Consider the following 17,065-nt stretch of genomic DNA (forward strand, 5'->3'; position numbering starts at 1 on the left):
CAGGGATCCCTGGGAACCCTGTAGTGAGGGCCCAGGGGCCACGTGCAGGTGATAAGGAAGGTGGGTCAGCCCACCCACAGCTTTGCTGATTCTGACAGCACTGCAAGCGAAGAGGGGCTTTGGGGGGCGCCCAGAGGGCTCAGGCAGTTAAGCATCTGACTCTTAATTTTGGCTCAGGTCCTGATCTCAGGGTTGTGGGATTGGGCTCCACGCTCATGGGGGAGTCTGCTTCTTTCCTCCCTCCGCCCCTCCCCCCGCTCCTGTGAGCACGCTCTCCAGCTCTCTCTCTGTAAAATAAATAAATAGATCTTAAAAAAAAGAAGAGGCAGCAGCGTGGGGGACAGTATGTGGAAGTGGGAAAGGGGAATTGTAGGCAGGTGGTCAGAGCCTGAGACCGTGGCGCCCCCCCCACCCCACCGGTGGGATGGCTTTGGTGGAGTGATGGACAGGACCCCTGGGGTCCCCTCCGAACGTAAGCTTGCGCCCAGGTTTGGATCTTGGCGTCTGTACTTACTAGGCAGGGTCCACTTACTTGGTGACGTCTGCTGGTATCTGGGCCCCAAACTACCCCTTCTTCGGTCCGGAACTGTGGCCAGCTGTGTCATTTGTCTAAGCCTCTGTTTTCACACCTGGAAGATGTGGCTGATAGCACTGACCTCACTGTCCTCAGAGAGGACAGGATGAGATGTGCTGAGTAGCCCTGGGCTGGATCTTCACTCTCAAGTGAGGGTGGGTGTGGATTTGCACCATGGTCTGGCCCTGCCCTCTTGCAGGGCAGGGAGTTCAGAAAGCGTGAATGAGCACGCCCAAAGGAAGCATCCACAGATGGTGGTTGGGGAGCTGGCTGAATCCTCGTCTTCGTGACCACATTTGTGAACCTTTGGAGAGACACCAAGGGGGCGTCACTACATCTAGCTTTGTTATGGGCAGATGATGACATTGTCTGCAAAAGTACCACATGGTAGGAGACCGGCAGGCTTTGGGGAAGAGAGTCCCACGTGGCATTTGGACATGTTGAGACTGAGCTGGGCCCTGGGGAAGGGGGCTGGAAGGCCTCCATGAGGTGGAGGACAGGCTAAGGGCCGAGGGGGAGCGGCCTCATGGGCGTGCCCGCAGCTGGGGCTCAGTGAGTGGGAGCTGGGGACCCTGGGGGAGTGAGCCCCACTTCTCTAGCCTAACAGCTGGTCGAAGAATCACCCGAAGATCCTGGAAATTAAATTTTGCAAATGTCCCAGGTGGTTGCCTTTTTATACGGGGTTTGACACCTGCTGATATGAGGAGTGGGGCTGGGCGAGGAGATAAAAATGAGCCTAGCTCAGGACCCAGGAGCATCTTCATCACCAGCGGGAGAAATGTGAAGAGAGTGGGCTTGCCGGCCCTGGGGCCATGTTTCTGGGAGGCGAGAGTGTGGGGGATCCAAAGCGGACTTTGTGATTGACCAGGACAAGTCAGGCTTACCTATCTGGGGTTCCCTTTTCTGATAAAGCTGCCAGGTCTGATTAATGAAGGCCCCTCCTTCCTTGAGCTGCCCCCGCACGGTTCCGTGTTGCTTTGAATACAGCCTATCACACCTTTGCTTAGAGCTGGGACCGAAGACTTGGAAGGGTTACTTCGGGAGGCTTCAGTAAGTTCCCAGTGAAAACTGTTCTGTTTCCGTCGTTAAGAACCCATACAGCACACCCAGAACCATAGGGAGCCTTAAAACCAGCCAGACGCAGGGATCAAGGTGGTTCCTCCCCTGAATGTCTTTCATTGTAACTCAAACCCATCTCGAGGGTCATCTGGGGCAGTCACCTGAGGGGCAGCGTTGGGTAGTTTTTCAAGTTATTCTGGGTGTTTTGGCTCTGAGCTCTGGTACTTAATGGGGTTCCATAGGTCAGAGTCATTTGAGAAACTTGTCCCCTTTGACTCAAAGCAGAATAATACAACCACTGGGGATTTTTTGTACGATGTCTTGTTCATTTGTTTGTGGGGGAGCTTGAGCCCCGTGGGCCCGTCCACAGGGTTGATGACTAAGTAGGGGTGCTTCATGAACTCGATAGTGGGGCGTCCCTGCAGTGGGAGCTTGCTCACCACACGGTCAGGCCCCTCGGGTCGGTCTTGCTTTAACCAAGCTTATGCAGGGCACGAAGGTGGGAGGGCATTTGTCACGACTGGGTGGCTGCTTCTGCGTCTCAGTTACAGGTGGTGACCGACCCTCCGGCCCCGAGGGCGCTCGCACTTACGTCCTGGCGCCGTCCTCCTCGGAGCAGGGGGCTGGGCAGGGCGCGAGAAGGGCCAGGCTCCAGGAGAGGTGACTCCCCGGGCCTTACAGCTAGCAGGCCAGGCAACCTTTGTTCCTTTGTAGAAACAAAGGAATTGATAGAGAAATACTAGTAAAAGGTGGGGAGAAAGCCAAGGAAGATGTGCAGAGAGTGAGAACTCTGGACAGAGGCTGGGGGCCAAGGTGCCTGCAGACCCTAGGGCTTGCTAGAGTCACTGTGGCATCGTGGTCCCCCCCCTCCCCCGACCATGACAGACCCAGGGCAGAGGCTCCACGTCGGGCCAACCTCACTTGCATCCTGGCTGAACCTCCGTGCCCTCCTCATACGGAGAATGAGCACCTGTTGGTGGAGGTGCTTTGATCAGACGAGATAACGCGGGCAGATTGCAGTGGCTCGCCACGGTGCTCACTGGGTGCACGGAAGGCGCCTCCTAATTATTACTGTCTCTCCTGTGGCAGTGTATCCTTGTCTGCTGAGCACCAGAGCCCCTGTGGGTGGGTACACGAGCTCCCATCTTGCCCTTCCTCTCCTTGGTTGACCTCTGGGTCTTCTTGCAAGCGGTGAGGGATAAGAAAACATTTTAAAAACCACGTCCCTGATAAACATCCTCTGCCGGGTGCCTGGTGTTCATGACTGCCTCGTAAGGCTCAGTACCAGGGAGATGAAAGCTTGGCCTTGGTGCTCCGAGCTAGTGTCCCTGTCAGCATCCCTCAGAAGGGCCCCAAGTCTAGTGCAGTGTGGGGATAAAGCCTGCCCACTAGGGCTCACGGTAGTTGGGGACCCGCCTTGCCTGGTCCCGTGGACAGGAGTGATGCTTACAAAGCACCTGGCTCTGTCTCTAAGCGATGCGCCCGGTCACAAACGGGTGGAACCCAAACACAGTTTTCTGCTTGTAGTTTCTATGTGGGGACCCTAGAGTGGCCGCGTCAGTGACTGGGGACGGGGGGGGGGACACTGCTGGGGAGGCTTTGTTCCTCATGCGTGCGGCTGCTTTAAGAAGCGTGCCGTTCGTGAAATGTTCAAGCACGTGGCTCACTGCAAGAACATCGAGTTAGGCTGGGAAGGTGTCTCAGAGCGCCTGTGACTGGTAATTACAACTTAACCTTGAGCTGTAGGCAGTGAAGCCTTTTGGGGATGAACAGTCAGGATCTTGTGTGAGGGGAGATGGACAATCAAAACAAGACCCACACCAGCGAGGTAGTTGTGAAGCGTGTCTGGGGTACCTGCCGAAGGTGAAGGCGAGTGAGCAGCGTGGGGGCGGGGACAGTGCAGGTGCATCGAGAAGGTGCGCTTGGAGCAAGACCCAGCAGAGGAGGGAGGGGGGGTGAGGTGAGAGGGGCAGGCAGGTGCAGGCTGAGGGTGGGGAAGTCAGCGTCGGCTGGGCCTGGAGTCTGTGAAGGACTTCATGCCCAGGAGGGACTGAGCAGAGGAGAGGCGTCGGCTGAATTTTTAAAGTGATCCGTGTGGCCACCGTGTTAAGAACAGACCAGAGAGGGTGGGTGGAGGCAGGGAGTCTGCCTGGAGGGGGTCACCGTGCAGGGGCTGAGCCTGGGTCAGGTGGAAGAGGTGAAGGAGTGGAAGCGTGTGTGATCCCCCCACTGGCCCCCAAGAGCTCCTTGCTTCCTCTGGAGCCCTCTTCGCTGTCCCCCCCCCCGCCCTTGTTGTTCTGTGCAGACCCCAGTCATGCTGTTTTATTTACACATCTTCAGGAGCAAGCTATGCAAGGGAAGGGGGTCTCTCTGCCTGCCCCCCACCTCAGTCCTCCTTAGGTGGTCCTCTAGTTACCAGTTTAGAGACGACGACTCCTCACTGTCCTGGGCGGCCCAGCTCCTCTTCAGATCCGCCCGGTGACTCGTGTGATGTGGATTTTCACAGGTGACTGAGTCACGATCCCGCTAAGGCTCACATTGTGATTGGCTGACGTGTCTTTTCAATATCTTTTCAAAAGTAACAGCTTTATTGATGTATAACTCATGTACCATGCAATTTGCCATTTAAAGTATAACATTTAGTGTGTTTTAGTCCATTTACCGACTTACGCAGCCACTCCCACAGTGTCTGGACATGGTCCCCCCTCCAGAGAAACCCTGTGCTTCTAGCTGTCACTCCCACCACCCCGTCCTCCCCAGCCGCAAACAGCCATGTCCTGTCTCTTCATCTCTAGCTTTCTCCTCCTCTCCCCCGCTTCTCGCTGTTTCTTGGTGGAAGAAGCTGGCTGGGTGGGCTTGTTTCCCACACTCTGGGTTTGGCTGATGACATCTTGGTGTAATCCGACATGTTCCTCTGTCCTGTGTGGCTTCTTGCAAATCAGTGGTCAGACCCAAAGGCTTGATCCGATGCAGGTTCTACTTTCTGGGGTTTGAGGACTTTCGGACGCTGATACCCCACCACTGATGCAGACCTCAGGAGGCAGGTCTGTCTGCTCTTTCCTCACGGCCCTTGCTGTTGGTTGGCGGTCATTAGGCTCCATCACTTCACTAGGGAGTTCTGCTTCTGCGGTAAAAACTTGCCCTGGTCAGCTGTTCGGAGGTGGGTGTATCTTGAAGGCAGAGGCATGTCGGGAGCGGCCTGAAGGCAGGACAACCTGTTGAGAAGACAGACCGGTCTGGGCAGGCTGCTGCTGAGTGCTGGGGGAGGCCTGGAGCTCTGGAGGTGACGCTGCGGGGTGGCAGGGTCCCCCGAGGGTGGTTAGCATGCGTGTGACAGGAGGAGTTGGGAGTCTTCATGCACCTACAGGTGGGGAGGTGCTAAGATTTTCGCTGGTGGCAGAGCAGAGGGGGTGAAGGGGAGCCTGCTCGTGGGGCCGGAGCCGAGACCCTTCCCCCGAGCTGGCTGAGAAGAACCCTGGGGTCGTTGATGATGGGGTAAGGAAGGAGCAGCTGAGGCAAGTTTTGTTTTTTATTTTTCAATTTTTTTAAAAACGGTTTATTTATTTATCTTGGGGGGGGAGGGGTAGAGGGAGAGAGAATCCTCCAGCTGAGCACGGAGCCTGGCCTGACCGGGGCTTGATCTCACCCTGAGATCACGACTGGAGCCCAAACCGAGAGTCGGATGCTTAACCAACTGAACCACCCAGGCGCCCCACTTTTGTCTGGGCCTCATGTAAGGCAGTTCTCGGAAATCCAGGAGAAAAAATCCATCGTCTTCACTTGGCACATTTATTGCACCCAATGTGTTTTGCCTGGTGGTCAGTGTCCTTCATTAACAAATGCATTAAACTGCATTTGCTTGCGCCCTGGATCCTCTTGGTTATCTTTGGTCTGTTTCCCAGTGTCCGCCGTAGTGTTTTCTTTTTCCTCACTAAATGTTTATTCCATTTAATTGTTAATGTTTTACTTAGTGACTTGAAACTTGTGTACACTCTTGAAAAATCTCCCACGCGGCCCACTCGAGCGCTTTTTCGGGCTGCAGTCCTCCCTTGCCCTCGTGACTCCGTGGTTCCCCGTGGAAGTGGTCTCTCCCACCTCTGTCTGGCGTGGAAGGTGGCAACCGTACCTCGAGGGTGACACGTGTTAAGCTGTCTGGAGGGAAGAGGACCGTGGGGGCCACTTATGAAATGATTTACCTACACAGGTAGTGGATGTACATGGGACAAGTCAGATCCTAACATGTCAAAGAGCAGACAGTGAAAAGTCTTCCTTCTCCGCCAGCCTCCCAGCTCCCCTCTCGTGAGTACGTGTCCAGATGTTGGTAGGTTCCGTGTGCAGCCCACGAATCCATTCCACGGAGCCTGGCTGATGATCTGGCTGGTGGAGGTGCAGCGAGGGGCACTGACTGCCTCCCTCTTTGCTCCTATCAGTCTTGTCCAGAGCTGTGCCCTCAGGAGCTAGGCCTGGAGGTGGCCCACGCTGGGTGGGAGGCATGGCCTGGTGCGCCCAGCTAGAAGCTTCGTGAGTGTGGGATCTGGCCTCGCCCCCTCTGGGCTGTGCAGCCCCAAAGCGCTCCTGAGCCCGTTTTTAGCTCCGTGTCTTCATGTGTGAGAAGGGGACAGCTATCTCATCTGCCTTCCGGTGAGAGTTTGAGGCATTGACACATGTCAGCACCCCCAGCCCTGGCCTGCTGCCAGAGCCAGAATGTGGCCTGGGACCCAGCAGGGAGCTGTGCTGTCCCCGGGGCTGAAGGCCCCAGTGAAGAGCTGGTGAACCTCTCAGTCATGGAATTCTAGAGGTGAATTCAGGAAAAAATGGATGTCTTGGGTGAAAATTCTCTAGAAGATAAATGCTATGAAGTAAATAGAATAGATGGTAAGAAATTTGGTTGTAAAGCTGAAGGAACTCTGTGTGGCATTTTTATTTTATTTTATTTTTATTTTATTGGTCTTTAGAGGAAAAGCAAAGAATTAGGTTGACTTTTTGAGGGATTTAAATTTCATTCCATCAGGGAATCCTCTCCCTCCGACGACCAATGACTAAGAGTCCTGGCTGCCTGGAGCATGGTGCTGAGCCCGGGCTCGTCGGAGAAGGCGCCCCGGTGGGTGATCCGTGCTTCTGAAGGGGCAGCGAGTGGGGGGCCCTGCGGGCTGGGGGTACCATCCCTGCCGAACTTCAAGGATGAAATTAAGTTGTAGTTTGCAAGACACACCGTTAAGTTTTCCAGTGGTACCCGGTGTCATTCCAGTAAACGTTTATTTGAGACGTGGTTTGTATTTTATTTTCGCACGTTTTTATTGAAATAAGGTAGTTTTAAGTCCATGTTGTAGAATGATGGTTGTTAAGGAGTCTTGCAGTCATCTTTTGGATGCTGTGAGAAAGTTGTTTGCCTTGTTCTAGACAACTCCAGTCTCCCTGGCAGTGCCCCCCGCCCTCCAGTGCTCTCAGCCACTGTTGATATTATTTGTGTGGTCTTTTCCAAGTGTGTCTGTATCGTTAACAAGGGAAAAAGAAAACTGTTAGATGTTTCAAAGAGGAAATTCTTTCAAAATGTCATAGCCTTTTTTAAAAATTGAGGTGAAATTCACTCAACACAAGGCATTTTACTTTTTTTCTTTAAAATTTTATTTTTAAATAACCTTTACACCCAGAGTGGGGCTCAGACTCACAAGCCTGAGATCAAGTGCTGCACACTGCACCGAATCAGCCCGCCAGGTGCCCTATCACAAGATGTTGTAAGTGAGTGATTCAGGGTTATTTAGTAGAGTTACAGGGTAGTGCACCCATTACCTCTAGCAGGTTCCAAAACATTTTCATCACCCCAAAAAGAAGCCCTGTCCCCGTGGTGCCCCAGGCCCTGGGCAACCACCATTCTGCGTCCTGTCTTGATGAGTTGTTTAATCTGGATATTTTATATAAGTGGAATCCAAAACTGTATGACCTTCTACGTCTGGCTTTGACTGAGCACGGTGTTTCCAGGTTCACATGGCACGTGTCGGCACCCCATCCCTCTTTACGCTCCAGTGCTCCGTTGTATGGATGTCTTGCAGTTTGTTCATCTCTTGGACATTTGGGTTGTTTCTACCTTTCGACTCTTGTGAATACTGCTGTCATGAGCATTCGTGTACCAGTTGGTGCGTGGACATGTTTTCATTTCACTTGGACACGTACTGGGAGCGGAATTGCGGGGTTATACTCTGTGACTGAGGAGCCGTCAGACTGTTTTCCACAGCGGCTGCACCATTTTACATTCCTGCCAAGTGTCGAAGGTTCCAGTTTCTCCACGTCCTTACCAATACTTACTGTTATCACTGCCTTTTAGAAAATGAAATTCTTAATGTAATAACCCATTTTTGCATACTTTATTATTTACCGAAGTGCAAAAAAACAAAAAACAAAAAACACCTAGGTTTAACCATGTTTTGTCCAGATCTCAATAGCTATAATAAGCTTAATATACTTAATAGCTATAAGATAGGGTCCATTTCTTCTTGCCAGATTTGGAGTGTGTTTTGGGCCTGGAGAACTAGAAACGACACAAGAAAGCTAAGCGCACTTTAATAGGGCAGGAAAGAATGTGAGCGTCCAGTACCCCGAGTCGGGCCCGTATGCGTAATGGCAGAGATGTTCACTCTTGGAAAAAGGCATGGTGTGCCAGCCACACACTTGGCATCGCGCCCAGTGCCGGGGACACAGCAGTGGATGCACACCCAAGCAGCCCCTGCCCTCCGAGCTCACTGTCTGAGTCGTGAACCCAGACACGAATCAAGTGGTCACCCACAAATCCATGGAAAATGGCAGATGTTTTTAGTGCAGGTGGGATGGAGAGCACGTTCCCGGAGCCGGAAGGGAATATGACAGGGAGCACGGCTTGTCGGGGGCCTGGAATGGGACCGGACAGGTTCAGGGGCAGGGGCTGCCCTGGGCGCGGTGCTCTCAATCCAGAACGCCAGGAGCGGGGGACAGAGCTGCGCAAGCACCGTGTGTGTTTCTGAGGGTCCTGCTGGCCACGGTGGCGAAGAGGCGGGGAGTGGCTCGGAGATGACCAGCGCGGCCCACTGGACAGGTTCTTCGGGCAGCGGGTGGAGCAGATGGGGACAGTGTCTAGAGATGGCTGCCTTTGGTTTCTTCGGTTTGCCTGGGTGGTGCTGGGCACTAATGGAAGTGAGCAGATTTACGTTGTTTGCAGACTTTGAGAAAAAGTTTTGAAGGACTTGTTCATGAGGAAAAATTCAAACGTGCACAGTAGACGAGAAAATAGGAGCCCCTGTGGTGATGGGCACCATCACGCCACTCACCGATCCGGTCCAGCCTTGCTCGCCTGTTTCTCCCCTGCCCCTTACCCTCCATTATTTAATGCTTCATTTCATTGCCTTCCTAGATACTCTTTTGTTTTGGGTTTTTTTTTAAGATTTTATTTATTTATTTGACAGAGAGAGACACAGCAAGAGCTTGACATATTTGAGACCTGGGGAGAAGTGGCTAAAGTAGTACCAAGTTCCCATCTGAGCCTCCCCCTAAGGTTATCTTACAGAATCATAGGACAGTTGCCACCACCGAGAAATCGACGTTCAGGTAGCAGTGCCATTAGCTAAGCCACAGATCCGAATCCAGTTTGGCTGTTAGACCGAGTGGGTCTGCTTTCTGGACACACCGCGTCCGTTTCAGGACCCCCTCCAGCCTGGAGGCCCTCATGGCATTTGTTGTCGCATCTCTTGCACTGTCCCATCTGCAACAGCCCCTTTCTTCGTGTTTTGTGACCTTGACGTGGAGCCTTTCCAAGGAGTGCCCGTGTCCTTCCAACACAGCCGCTGCTATGTTTCAGTATTTCCCGTTTGGACCTCCAAGCCGCCCTAGGCTCACCTTGTATTTTTGCTGCCCGGTCCATCCTGTCAGGGAGCCCTGGTTCCTTTTATTGGAGAATGGTGAAAGCAAGTAAGCCTGGGGCCCTGGGTGTGTGTGCTTTGCTGTTGGGGTGTCCTTGTGGTAGACACAGCTAGGAAATAGATGTGTCTGTTCTCACACATGCATGCACATCTATATTTATCTGTCCTTCTGTGTATCTATGAAAACCCGTGAGTTCATGCTGATACTTCTGATTCCAGTCCAATACCCCAAGGTTTATTCTAGCTTTCCTCTTTCCGTATTTATAACTTCTTTACCAGATAGTGAGAAGTCTGTGTCTGGTTATGCGCAATACGTTCAGACCCAGGACATAGAAAGTGGTTTCAGAATTGCTACCCAGTGTCCGTGGGAGAAACAAATGTACTAACTAGAGGATTGGTGTCTGTGTGTGGCTTTCTTGTGTTTCGCCAGATAATAGGCAGTCAGAACCTTGCCTTCCAGAGCCCCTCCGCTGGCTCCTCTCTCCTCTGCCCCCTTCCCTCTGACAGTTCCTGTTGTCTGTCTCAGGTCCTTGCTTCCAGTTCTAGTGTATGAGAAATTTGGGTCAGTTCTGTGGAGGGTCATGAGTAGTCTGGAGGGGAAAATGAGATTGTGTGAGGAGAGCCAGAACCCCCACCCAGCCTCCCCGCAGAACTGGTCTTGGTGTTGCTCATGTAAATGTGGGAGTTGCTACAGAGCGTTGCTAGCAAGTATGCGAGAGCCTGAAGAGCAACTTGGTAACAGTTGCTGCCGACGGCCAGGTGACACCGTTTGCTACATGTGGATACACTGTGTGCCCCGGTCAGCAAGGCTCCTCCGCCGAGCTCCGCCCGGGAGAGGAGGCTGGGGGGCGGCCTCCAGGACAAGCCCCGCCGCCCTCATCAGAGCAGCTGCTCAGCGCAGTCCGCTTGTCGAGTGGGCTCTCCCCGCAGGCAGTGTGGCCTCCTGATTCGTTTTCCAAAAAGCGTTCTGCTCTTCATGATAAAGGGAATGCATCTCATCTCAAAGCATTTAGAAGATACTAACAGAAATAGAAAAAAGTCACCCATAATAATCCTTGGGAGGGAGAGTTAATACGTGTGAGGTTATTTCCAGACGTTTTTTCCTCTTCTTCCACCCCCCCCCACCCCCTTCTCAACCCCATTCATGACCTTCATCCCAGTCTGCTCTTCCAGTGTGAAAGGGGGGCGGGCAGATAGTGGTTCCGCTCAGAAATCCGTCTTACGTTAGCAGTGAGGATCCGGGCACCACCCCAAATTATTACTTTCCTTACTCATAAGTTTACGGCATCAGACATTTTTTTTTTCTTGTCTTTTTTTTTTTTTTAAGATTTTATTTTTGAGTTCTCTCTACACCTGTGGGCCTCGAACTCACAACCCTGAACTCAAGAGTTGCACGCTCTTCCAGCTGAGCCAGCTGGGCGCCCCTAGACTTCTTTTTTCCTACATATATTTGGACAGTTGGGATTCACCTGCATTTCTAATTTTATGTTGCTGCTGTTCACCTAGTATCTTGAGCATTTCTGAGTGCTGTTTATCTGCATGTGGGGCGGAGGGACCCGTGTTTCAAGTGAAAAGGTGGTGGCCTCCTTCGGGACACAGGCCGGGAGCACAAGCCCCCTAGCTGTGCGGCACTTCTCCTGTCCCTCAGTCTTCTCACGAGGTGGACTGGCTGTAGAAATTCCGCCCGAGTTGGGAGGATTCAGGGGATTATAAATGGCTGCCTGGCCTGCGGCAAGCAGTCCTGCTAGCTGCTGGTTTCAGGATCCTTCTTCTTCCGTGTACATCTAGCACACCCCCTTTCCTTCAGAGCACTTTTTCGCTCCCTGGGGAAGTGTTGAGGGGATGAGTTGGTGTCTGTCTCTCACTAACTAGAAGCTGCTAGAGGGCAGGACCATGTCTCACGGCCGCGCCTGCAGCACCTAACACGGTTCCTGGCTCAGAAGAGGTGGAGGCAGAGGGTGCGTGTGTGCGAGTGCATGCACGTGTGTGTGTGTGTGTGTGTGTGTGTGTGTGTGTAGGGTGGGGGACTAGACTGCTTAATAAAACCACATAGGCACTGAGGTATAAACAGTTAATGCTAAAACATGTCTTCCCCAAGGGGTTGATCACGGAAGACCCTAGTAAGCTGACTTCATTCATAAGGGTGGGGGGGCTCCAGGACACCTGCTGAGCACCCGCCGTGTGGGTCCATACCCCCAGGCTGACAGAGAGCAATGGTGCTGTCCCAGCTGCGTGTCCCTGCGTTCCCATCCTGGCTGCTCTCATCACATTGGCTCTCGATGAGGAAACATTTATGAAGCGGGGATAATGAAAGTACCAATTTTAGTTATTATGATGAATAACTATTAATATAAAATTACATATCCTAGAATTATCAGGATAACGAATATGGTGTATTTTATATATAATATAGAGACATTCAGTTATAACAAATAACTCTTGATATATTTATTCATCTTAATTCTGGATCATCATGATTCTTAATTATGTAGAATAATTAATTGTTCTAACTATCATAATTAACAGTCATTACTGTGAAAGCAAAATGGGTTACTACATGGAAAATGCCTCCTGATGCCTAGGATGTGCTCAGTGCATGTTACTTATCATACGAGCGATTATTTTAGTGGGTAGAAGAAATGCCGCGGCTCCTTTGGCGGGGGAGTATGCCCTGCTTGGGGAATTTAAAAATTACACTGCATGGTAAGTTTGTGCCAGTGTTGTGTGTTGCCTGGGGCTGGTGAGGGCTGCAGAAAGCAGGGTGCTGATGTGGTAGGTGGTGGGGTTCCTGGGGGAGCTTTCGCTCTGGCCTGGATGATGAGCCACAGAAATTGTGCAGAGCTGGGCTACGGGGTACCCATGCAGGGATGTGGATGACTCAGTGCAAATGCTGTATAGTCCCCCGAAGATCCCACACTGAGTCCTACAGGACAGCGCGTCCGTCTGTCCATGGAATTTTCCATCATGCTCCTGCAAGGCACGTCTCCCGGCTGAGCTGCTTCGATTAGAGATTGCAAACCGACACAGATGAGTGTGGCACGTGTTTCTCGTAAAACACCCTTCTTTGAACGGGAACAGATTTTCCTGATTCTTGTAAGCGACTCTTCCCGTATTCGGTCCTCATTGTTTGGTTGGACACTGTCAAAGTTGTTTTCTAAACAAAGCCTCAGAAGAAACAAAGCAGACACGTTCGCGCTGTAACTCAATAGTGTGTCTTAATTGGAAACAGACCTCGGTGTGGAGGGGCTCTTAGGTGCAGGAAAGGGGGTCGTCTCTGCCTGTAACCAAGTAGAGACCTGGAAACGGACGCTTGCAGGAGGCTTGTCTACATTTTAAAAACAAAAACCCCCCCAAACCACTCTGGACACATTTAAACTTCATGTAACCTGTGTTTCTCGCTTGCGCCCCGCCCCCTGCCCCTGAACTTGCACCTGACTTGTGCCCTACATTATCGGCTGGTGGTCAGGTAGTGGAGGGCTTCCCTTTTCATTTTGGTACTTTGGCTTTGAGTTCGAGCTGCCGCCGCTGCTCAGGTGATGTTTCGGTGTCACGGAAGCTGTGCTCTGTGCTAGGCAGACACGCTGGGTCCAGCGTGGCCCGAGAGCAGGTGCAGACAGCTGGTGGCATCAGGCCTGCTCCTGGGCCATCAGGACCTGAATCCTGCACAGTGCCCTGTCACCATCCACGTCATGACATTCTTGTTTATTTTAAAAGTGGTCTGTTTTAAATGCTTGCATTTGGCAAGTCATGGCCTTTAGCCTTAAAACTATTTACAGCATGATTACAGGACCTAGGAGACAGTTAATAGTGGAAGTGTGTGGAAGGTGGTGAATAGGTGCGCGGCCGGGACCCACATGGATGGCCACAGGCCTGCGTGTGATGAAGATGGGGAGGAGAATCACATATGTGCAGTTGGAGGCTCAGGAAGTGACTCGAGCTGCAGAGGGAAGTGGTCGGGGGTAAGGGACAAAGTCAGGTCACTAATAGCTCACACGGCTGTCCTGGCTGCTCGTGTACCGTGCACCAGTGCAGTGCTTTCGGAGTGTTGACATGACCCTACCTGGTACTGCTGGTTAGGAAACTGAGGCACACGGAGGTGCAGGGCACAAAGCAGGAAGTGCCGGAGTCCAGACATGGAGCTGGGCACCTGCCTGCACATTCCAGGACCTTGACCCCATGGGTGTCGTCAGGACAGGACAGTGCACCTGTTCGGTGGTTGAACACACAAGGAGAGTAGCTTGCATTGCTTTGCCATAATTATGCAAATGTAAAGGACCCTTTAAGAGAACTCTCTGTGGTAGCTTAAGCTTCCCTAAGGAATAAAAGGAAAAAATGGACTTGGAACTAGTGGGTTTGGATTTTCTAGTGTTTTGGGTTTTTTTTTTTTTTAAGATTTTATTTATTTGACAGAGAGAGACAGCGAGAGAGGGAACACAAGCAGGGGGAGTGGGAGAGAGAGAAGCAGGCTTCCCGCCGAGCAGGGAGCCCAATGCGGGGCTCAATCCCAGAACCCTGGGATCATGACCTGAGCCGAAGGCAGACGCTTAACCGACTGAGCCACCCAGGTGCCCCTCCAGTGTTTTAATTAAAGAGCAGTCGGGTGAAATTTTTTTTAGAATGCTCTTTTGAATTAATGAATACTGGTTTGAGTTTTACTCTTGCTTTTTTTTACACCATGGATCTCTGATGCCCTTTGGTAACTCTGAACACTTTGGGGGAATTTCCTTCCGCTAACCACCCTTTGTTAATATTTCCGGCATTTTCTTTTCTTTTTTCTTTTTTTTTTTAAGATTTTATTTATTTGACAGAGAGAGAGAGACAGCGAGAGAGGGAACACAAGCAGGGGGAGTGGGAAAGGGAGAAGCAGGCTTCCCGCCGAGCAGGGAGCCCAATGCGGGGCTCGATCCCGGGACCCTGAGACCATGACCTGCGCCGAAGGCAGACGCTTAACCAACTGAGCCACCCAGGCGCCCCTTCAGGCATTTTCTGAAGCTGCCTCTGCCACCTGAAGTCTGAGATCACTTCCATATGCTTTTTAAAAAAATATTTACTTATTAGAGAGAGACCACAAGCAGGGGGAGTGGAAGGGCGAGGGAGAAGCAGGCTTCCTGCTGAGCATAGAGCCCTAAGAGGGGCTCGATCCCAGGACCCCAGGATCATGACCTAAGCCGAAGGCAGACATTTAACCAGCTGAGCCACCCAGGCGCCCCTTCTATATGCTTTTCTGAAGGATGATGACCAGAAGTGGGTAATAGGATGAAAGGCCCTTTCTGAAGCAGAGCTTCTGGATCCCTAGATGATCTCCCATTCTTTTTACATCAGAACAAAAAGGGCTGCCCTTACGGGGGTGGCCCAGTGAGCCATGGTGGCTGTTTGGGGCGCCCCTGGCCTGTGCTTTATGTTGCTCACCGTGGTTTGTGCACTGACCTTCACATAGCCTGTATCATGGTAGCGCATCTGCACGTCGAGCTCTGTTTCTGCGGTGGGCCGGTCGCACTGCCGTCCGTTGGCACGTTAGTGCAGGGGCAGAAGGGGACCCGAATTCGGTGGCGGGTTGTTTTAAGATTGAGCTGTAAGATAGGAGGAAGGCAGACTTCTTAGCTCTTCCAAAAGCCTGCAGATGATTTCCTCTCCCCTCTTGCTGGGATCACTGACGACCGAGCCCCCAGGGCTGGTGAGGACCAGTCATCAGGCCTATAATCCTCCAGCTTAGGAGCTGGGCAAGAAAGCTGTTTGCTCACTGGAAGTGGTGAAGAGCACCTGTTTGCGCAAATCTTTTCCCTGGTGAAATTTTATGTATTTTGAAGTGAATGATGTTTGCTGCTTTTGAGTTGAGCACTTGATGAATAGTTGTTTAAGCTGAAGTAACTGAAGAAACTTGGAGGTAATGTGATGATTTGCCAAAGCCTCACCCTACCCCCTCCAAAAAATGGTATCCAGAACTGTGCACCGGTCCCTATATGACTGGACTTGGAAAGGTCACTGTTCACACAGACTGCGTGCTCGCCTCCCTCTCCATTCTGGGTGGTGTCTGTGGGAGGCGAATACTAACCCGCTGAATCCAAAGACATTTGTAAATGAACTTCATGCACTGAGGTGTACCGTGGGTCCTTTCCACTTGCTTTGGAACAAGCATGGACCATTTCCACGTTTATTAATGATTAACTGTGTGTTCTCTCGACACTTTCCGTGTGCCTGTTTCCCTCTTCTGGTTGGCAGTTTCCTAGAGAGACGGGACTATCTGGTGCAGCCTGGCCTTCTCCCCGCCCGAGCCGGCGGGACACGGCACGGCGCGGGAGCTGGGCGGGAGCCGGGCTCCGAGCTCTGCCGCCCGGGACGGGGCGGGCCCGCCAGGCCTCTGCCAGCTAACCCATGTTGCTGGTGTTGCCGTCTGGCGGAAGCCCGGCCCCGCACGTCTGCAGCCCCTCCGCAGTTGGGGTTTTTGGCGTGCCCGTGAGAGGTGCAGCTGTCGCCATCGTTCCGGAGAGACCTGAGCAGAGCCACTGGGTTTTCAGAAGACAGTCTGCATGACAGCCCGCGCCACAAAATGAGAAGTGCAGGCGGTGGTTCTGGAAGCTTTCTGCCCCAGGACCTCTGCGTGGTCTCAGATGATCAAGGCCCCCAAAGACCCTTTGTTTATGTGGGTTCTGTTGATGCTTGCTGTATTAGAAATTTAAACCAAGGAGTCTAAAAAATAATGTGCCATAAAGACAATGAGAAATCTGATGTGTTTTACTAGATTGTATTTTTATGAAAGATAATTTTTTAAAACCGAAAAAAAAAAATGTAGTGAGGAGCGATATTGTTTCACACTTCTTGTAAACCTCCTTAAGGTTGGGCCAAATGCAAGCAGCAGTTGGCTTCCCACTGAGTCTACTGGAATTTGTTGTTTTTGTTGAAGTATAAGAAAAAAAATCTGGCCTCACACAGATTTGTAGCTGAAAGGGAGGAGTATTTTGGTAGCCTTTTCAGATAATTGTGGATATTTTTCTTTGCTACCACACCAAAACTCGACCAGTAGTAGTTTGTTTCTTCGTTTCTTTGTTCCTTAGAAAGCACAGGAGTGGGTGCAAGCTGCCGGGAGGGGCAGAGGGAGAGGGAGAAGCCAACTCCTGCTGAGCACAGAGCCCGACAAGGGGTTTGATCCCACGACCCTGAGATCACGACCTGAGCCGAAATCCAGAGTTGGACGCTCACCGACTGCGCCACCCGGGCGCCCTGCGCCCGGTCGCAGTTTCGTACAAGCTGGTGGCAGTGCGGGGTCTGAGACCACGCGGGATGCGGCGTGGATGGATGCTTAGCTGGGTGTGATCCCCAAGGACACGCAGCATCACTGGACAGCATTGCCTTCCGGAGTTGTGCGGGTTTTCCGGACATTGGTGGTGTCGTCGCGCACAGACACACATCCAGTTCGTGGATGTCACCGTGCATCTCCGCAGAGGTCTTCCAAGAGCTGGACTCCTCAAGCTCATGGTGGTGACGGCAAGTCTCTCACCGTTCGCACTTTCGCATGCAGGCTTGAATTGCATCATTGCAGCGGATGCTG

General features: G+C 52.0%; 1 protein-coding gene and 1 pseudogene across 2 annotated transcripts in view; one reads left to right on the forward strand and one right to left on the reverse strand.

Moving 5' to 3' along the window:
- AGO2 (argonaute RISC catalytic component 2) overlaps positions 1-17,065 on the forward strand; it is a 111,819-nt gene that overhangs the window by 5,287 nt on the left and 89,467 nt on the right. The window lies entirely within an intron of this gene.
- Positions 10,631-10,807, reverse strand: LOC123860550 (U12 minor spliceosomal RNA; annotated as a pseudogene).

Source organism: Mirounga angustirostris, unplaced genomic scaffold (assembly GCF_029215605.1).
Source record: "Mirounga angustirostris isolate CCGP_5_RB_7025 unplaced genomic scaffold, mMirAng1.0.hap1 SCAF_4, whole genome shotgun sequence".
Lineage (NCBI taxonomy): Eukaryota > Metazoa > Chordata > Mammalia > Carnivora > Phocidae > Mirounga > Mirounga angustirostris.